Source organism: Corylus avellana, chromosome ca4 (assembly GCF_901000735.1).
Source record: "Corylus avellana chromosome ca4, CavTom2PMs-1.0".
NCBI classification, from domain to species: domain Eukaryota; kingdom Viridiplantae; phylum Streptophyta; class Magnoliopsida; order Fagales; family Betulaceae; genus Corylus; species Corylus avellana.
The window spans coordinates 18265271-18272294 of record NC_081544.1 but is presented as its reverse complement, the minus strand read 5'-3'; positions in this window follow the sequence as shown (position 1 = coordinate 18272294).

Below are 7024 nucleotides of genomic sequence, written 5' to 3'. Positions count from 1 at the left end.
AATTATAAAGGGAAAAGAAGAGGGAAAGAAGATAGGGACAAAGAGGGAAAAAGTTGAAAATCCCGCTCTTTTTTTTTTTTTTTGTGACATGCCAACATTTAACACGTTAGAAATTTCTAACGTGCTAAAACTTGATATAAAAAATAAAATAATAATAATATATATAAAAGATGAAATATATATAATATATATAAAACCTGATAATATATATATATATTTGACGTGCTATTTTTAGCACGTCAGAAACCTCTTACGTGCTATTTTTAGCACGTAAGGAATATGACATATTAAAAAAGAAAAAGAAAAAGATGAAATATATATAATACATATAAACCAGATATAAAAAATATATATATACATCTATTTATTTCTGACGTGCTATTTTTAGCACGTCAGGTATCCGACATATATATATATATACAAAAGACATTGTCAAATAATGTATCTCATTCAGCTAATCTTGCAGGAAGTGTCAATGTAAAACTGTCGACTGTGTAAAGAAAGATGAAACCTGGATGCATGATTTTCTTCCGTTGTGAAAGATAGAAAATGAAATTCTTCTTGGTTGGCAATAGGCCCCAATCTTCATTAATGAATATATATATATATATATATATATATATATATATTATATATATAATTAAATAAATCGATTTCCACGCTAAAAAATAGCATGTCAGAAATTTCTAACATATAAAAAAATAAAAATAAAATAAAAAAAGAAGAAATATATATATAATATAAATAAACCTGATATTAAAAAAAATTAAGAAATATTGACATGTCAAAATGACACTTCATTAAATTTTGACGTGTCTAACTTTAGCACGTCAATAAATATTTAAATATTAATTTATTTATATAAAATTTTTAAAAATTAAATTAAATTTAAATTTCATGACGTGTCAAATATTGACACGTCAGGAAATCCTGACGTGTTGAATGTAACACGTCAATAAATATTGACGTGTCATATTCAACATGTCAAAAAAAAAGTATTGACGTGCCACTTTTGGCACGTCAATAATTACTGACGTGGCAAAATTTGGTTACTGTTTGCCATATCAATAACCATCCTGTTTTTTGTAGTGATATACTATTAAAAAAAATTCTCGTCATTTATTTATAAAACCCCAACCCTAGAGTAACAAACATCAGGAAATCTAATAGGATTTTTCTCATCGTTTTGATATAAAATGATGAGAACCATAAAATTCATGATGTTTATTCGTAGTCGTTTTGTTATTAAACGACAAAAACCCTAAAATTCTTAGCGTTTTCAAAAAACGTTAAATAATTACCTTTTACTCTCATGAACTATAACTTATTTATAAGTTGTCCCAATAAATTGACATTTGTCACACTCAACCATATTTTTTTTAGGAGAATCTTTTATATTTATTCTTTGAAAAAAAATCAAGAGCATAAAGCTCGTACATCAAAGAGTATAAAGCTCTGATAAATCATAGCTAAAGCTATGAGGTTACAACGTGTCAGAGCAGAAGATTCTCAGAAAGTTTTACAAACTGCAGCAAGTCAGTTTCCTACAATGGCTGTTCACTCAAACGTTTCAAGTCCAAGTGATAAAGTTGCATTTGTTTGTATTACTTGAAGTTACAATTGTTTATTTAATTTATTAGCTGTTATAATACCAAACGTTGCAGACGTTACATAGCTGTAGGGAATTTATTGTAACCCAATTTTCATTATAAAAAGGACAGCCTACTCTGATGGAAGTAAGGCAAAAGCATTATACAAACACATCCTTAGTAATTGTCTTCTATATGGTATCAGAGCATTTTTAGTGGCCAACGTCTCTTTCCATGGCTTCATCTTCCACTATCAGTTCATCATCCTCACGATCTTCTTCCTCAACTCACAATCCCACCACCCATCTCACCATCCCTTCCTCTTTTCCCCACAAGCTCACTAAGGACAACTATCTCGTATGGAAGATAGCTATTTGTCCTTTCATCAAAAGCCAAGACCTTTATGGCTTCATTGACGGTTCGGTTGTCTGTCCTCCATAGACTGTTCGCTCTGAAGCTGACAATGACAGTACTGCCACTCAAAATCCTACCTGGCTGCAATGGCATATGCAGGATCAACTCCTGCTCAGTGTCTTAATTTCATCCCTCATGGAGAATATTATCACTCATGTTGTTAAATGTACAACATCGAGGGAATAGTGGCTGACTCTAGAGAAAATGTTTACCTCTAAATCTAGAGCTTGTACCATGCAGATTCACTATCAGTTGGCAACCCTAAAAAAGGGCAATTTGTCCATAGGTGATTATTTTCAGAAATTCACTAGCCTTGTTGATACTTTAGCAGCTGTTGAACAACTATTAAATGATTGTGATCTCATTTCATTTCTTTTGGCTGGCCTTGGCAGTGAATATGATGCTTTTGTAACTTCGGTTACCACACGCATTGACCCAATCTCTCTTGAAAAGTTATACAGTCGCCTACTTGCTCATGAAAACAGACTAGAGCATCAGAATCTTTCTCTTGATCTTACAAATGCAGGTGTCAATTTGGCTTCAAAAGGCCCATCTGCACGTGGACGTGGACGTAATCCACCCAACTGGCAACTTTGCTGGTCATGGCAATTCCTCATCCAGCCATTTTCAACACACTCGTGGCAGGGGTAGAGGTAGAAACAATCAATCTTTCTCGAAGACTTCGCGCCCCATTTGCCAAATTTGTCAAAAGCCTAGTCATGTGGCATTAAACTGCTATCACCGCTTTGATAATGCATATCAAATTGAAGTTTCATCAAATATGCAGGCTTATCTTACTTCCTCCCACACTTCCTTCGATTCCAATTGGTACCCGGACTCAAGCGCCACACATCATTTGACTTCTGATATTGCTAATCTCAATGTTAAAGCAGATAATTACTCCGGAGCATATCATATCAAAATTGGTAATGGGAGTGGCATTTCTATCAAACACGTTAGGACTGCCCATCTCTCCACATCCAACTTTAATTTTCATTTACTTGATGTTTTTCATGTTCCAAATATTTGCAAGAACCTTATTTCTGTCCATAAATTTACTCAAGACACTAACACATATTTTGAATTTCACCCATCTCATTTTCTTTTGAAGGATTGAGCTACGGGGAAGCGCTACTTCACGGCCCAAGTAACCAGGGCTTATATTCCATTTTCTCTACTTCCAATAAAAGTCATCCTCCTTCTACTCTTGTGGGTGAGCGTGTTTCTGGATCTCAGTGGCATTCTCGGCTTGGGCATCTAGCCTTGAAGGTCGTCCGGCGCGTCTTGTCATCTTTTAATCTTCCTGTCTCTAGAAATAATGGATCCTATTCATGTTCTGCTTGTTTGGGATCCAAAAGCAAACAATTTGCTTTTCGTGTATCCACCACTCGTTCCAATTCTCCTCTTGAATTAATTTTCAGTGATGTATGGGGTCTAGCACCTGTTTGTTCAAAAAATGGATTCAAATATTATGTTTCATTTCTTGATGATTTTAGTCGTTATTCTTGGATTTATCCTATTGCTTGCAAAAGTGATGTTAGTGCCATGTTTCTTAAATTGAACGTTTCTTTGACTCTAAAATCAAAGTTGTTCAATATGATTAGGGTGGGGAGTATCGTTCATTACATAAATTACTCCAAAATCAAGGAATTGTTCCTCGTCTTTCATGCCCTCACACGCACCAACAAAATGATGAAATTGAACGTAAGCATCGACACATTGTCGAAACTGGTCTCACATTACTTTCTCATGCACATCTTCCCTCTCATTTTTGGGACGATGCCTTTATCATAGCATGTTATTTAATTAATCGCATGCCCACTTCTGTTCTTTAAAATAAATCCACATACGAAGTCCTTCTTAAAGCATCTTCTGACTATTCGTTTCTAGAAGTTTTTGGTTGTGCATGTTGGCCAAATTTGCGTCCTTACAATAAAAACAAATTTGAATCTCAGGCTCTCCCATGTGTGTTTCTCGGTTATAGTCCTCTTCATAAAGGGTATAAGTGTCTTCATGTACCCACCGGTCGTGTTTATATTTCTCGAAATGTTATTTTTAATGAGTCCAGTTTTCCTTTAGCTCTAACTTCTACGACTCCCACAATGCAAGAGACATCTCACCCTTCTCCTTTTATCTGTCCTCGCTTGATGGTTACTCAAACTAGCCCGTGCATAGTAGCAAAACAACCAGCTCAACCCACTCCCCTCACACCTGTAAGTACACATTCTTCTAGTCCCACACGTAGGCCTGGGTATCGGTCAAAACGGTCCGGTTAAGGACCTTATCGGTTATTAACCGATAATTTTCGGTTAAACGGTTTATTAACCGATACCGAACCAATAATAATTTTAACCGATAATTTCGGTTAAAACGGTACACAGTTAAACGGTCCGGTTAAACCGGTTAACCGATTTAACCGAGAGCTTTATATTGATTTATTTTATTGGGCCAAAAACCAAAAATGAGTTTTTTTGACTTTTGAGAGCCCAAATACTTTTTGTTGGGCTAAAATAACTTATTAAAAATGAGTTGTTTTAGGGACCAAGTACTTTTTGTTGGGACCCAAATATTTGTTTTTTGGGCTAAAAATTGAAGCTTTTTTATATTGATCCACTTCAACTTTTTTTTTTTTTTTATATTATAAAATACATTTTTCCAAAGTAAATGGACTAATTAACATAATGAATGCTAATTAGACTAGCAAAACTAGTTAATGAAAAATGCTTTTACCAAAGGCAAAGAAATCCCATCAAATGCCATCACTTAAAAAAAAAAACATCAAACCTACCCAAACCCAAATTAAAATAAAATTCATTAATGAATAATAAACAAAGTATTAACTAATTAAAGTCACTTAGCAAAAGGAAAATAAGTCATGGGCAACACCATTACACAAATTTGGAAACCTGTGTCACTTGTGGGAATTTGGAAACCTCTCTAAAAGACTAAACGACGCCGTTTTGGGACTAGAATTTTAAAAAATATATATATATATTCCGGTTTCTTATCGGTTAAATCGGTTAACCGATAAGAACCGCTTAACCGGACCGGACCGGACCGGACCGGACCGAATTCCGGTATACTTTTTTTAACCGATAAGGATATCGGCATATCGGCTACGGTTTATATCGGTTCGGTCGAAGCCGGTAGACGGCCGGTTAAACGGTAACGGTTAATTTGCCCACCCCTACGGGCCACACGTGGTCTCTTACACACCCATGAGCCATCTGCATCTCCGCATCTTCCAATACAAACATGTGACCCTCCTACATCTTCAACTCTTGACCCATTGCATTTAAACCTTTGTGATAACTCACGTGATACATCTGTGAGTACCCATACTTTTGACCAAACCCATTCAGCCTTAACTTCAAACCAGCCACATGAAGCCTCAGATACAACCTCCCCTTCACCTGAATTTCATCCTTCCATTCATCCCATGTTAATTCGGTCAAAAAATCAAATCACAAAACCCAAGTCAATGATGGTACCATTCGCTATCCTATTCCACGAGCTCTTCTTGATGAGGTTGGTTCATCTGCCATTAAACCTACGTGTTATGCTTCTGCCATTAAAGATGAAAATTGGTGCAAAACTATGAATGTCGAATTTGACGCCTTGCTCAAGAATCAGACTTGGAAATTGGTTCCTTCTTCTTCTGCTCAAAATATTTTTGGTTGTAAATGGGTTTTTCGAGTCAAGCACAAGGTTAATGGCACGATTGAATGCTACAAGGCAAGATTGGTTGCCAAGGGCTTTCATCAACAACCAAGTATTGACTATGGTGAAACGTAAAGCCCAATTGTTAAGCCTACCATGGTACATCTTGTACTCTCTATTGCCATTTCTATTGGTTGGTATGTTCACCACATAGAAACCCAAAATGCCTTTCTTCATGGACATTTATCTGACGAGGTGTACATCTCTCAACCACTCGGTTTTGTTCATCCTCAATACCCGAATTATGTGTGCCACGTTCAAAAAGCTCTCTATGGGTTAAAGCAAGCCCCTAGAGCTTGGTTTTCAAGACTTAGTACACGACTACTTGCTCTTGGTTTCAAGGGGTCTCCATCAGATTCATCTTTGTTTTATTTATAAATCATCTGCTTTCACTATGTATATTTTAATATACGTTGATGATATCCTGATTACATGTTCCAAGCCATCTGCGATTAAGGATCTATTGGTTGAATTGCGCAAAGACTTTGTTGTCAAAGACCTTGGGAGTCTTAATTTTTTCTTGGGCATAGAGGTTGTTAAATGCACCCAGGGTATTATTTTGTCTCAACAAAGGTACATTTTGGATATTTTAAAGCGATCAAACATGCTTGAAGCCAAACCTGTTGGTTCTTCTATGGCTGCTTCTACTCACTTATCGGCCTTTGAAGGAGAGATTTTCAATGATCCCACTTTGTTTCGCAGTGCTGTGGGTGCTTTACAGTATTTATGTATTACCAGATTTGACATTTCATTTTCTGTCAATAAGATTTCTCAGTTTATGCATACGCCCACAGTCCTCCATTGGCAATCTGTTAAAAGGCTTTTTCGATATCTCAAGCAAACTCTTCATTTTGGGCTTCATCTTAAACCATCTAATAGCTTGTGCTTACAAGCATTTTGTAATGTTGATTGGGCTGGAAGTAGAGATGATAGACATTCTACTAACGGCTATTGCATTTTTCTTGATGATAATCTTATTTCTTGGAGTTGCAAGAAACAACCTACTATAGCTCGCTCAAGCACCGAAGCAGAGTATAAAGCTCTAGCTAACACTGCAACAGAAATAATCTGGCTTACTTCATTGTTCTTTGAACTTGGATTGATACTCTCCCAGCTTCCTATTCTTCGGTGTGATAACATTGGTGCCACTTATCTATCTTCCAATCCCATGTTTCATGCAAGGGCCAAACACTTTGAGATTGATTTTCATTTTGTTTGTTATATGGTACATTGCAAATCTCTTGATGTTCGTTTTCTTTCAAGCAAAGATCAGTTGGCGGATGTCTTTACCAAACCAATCT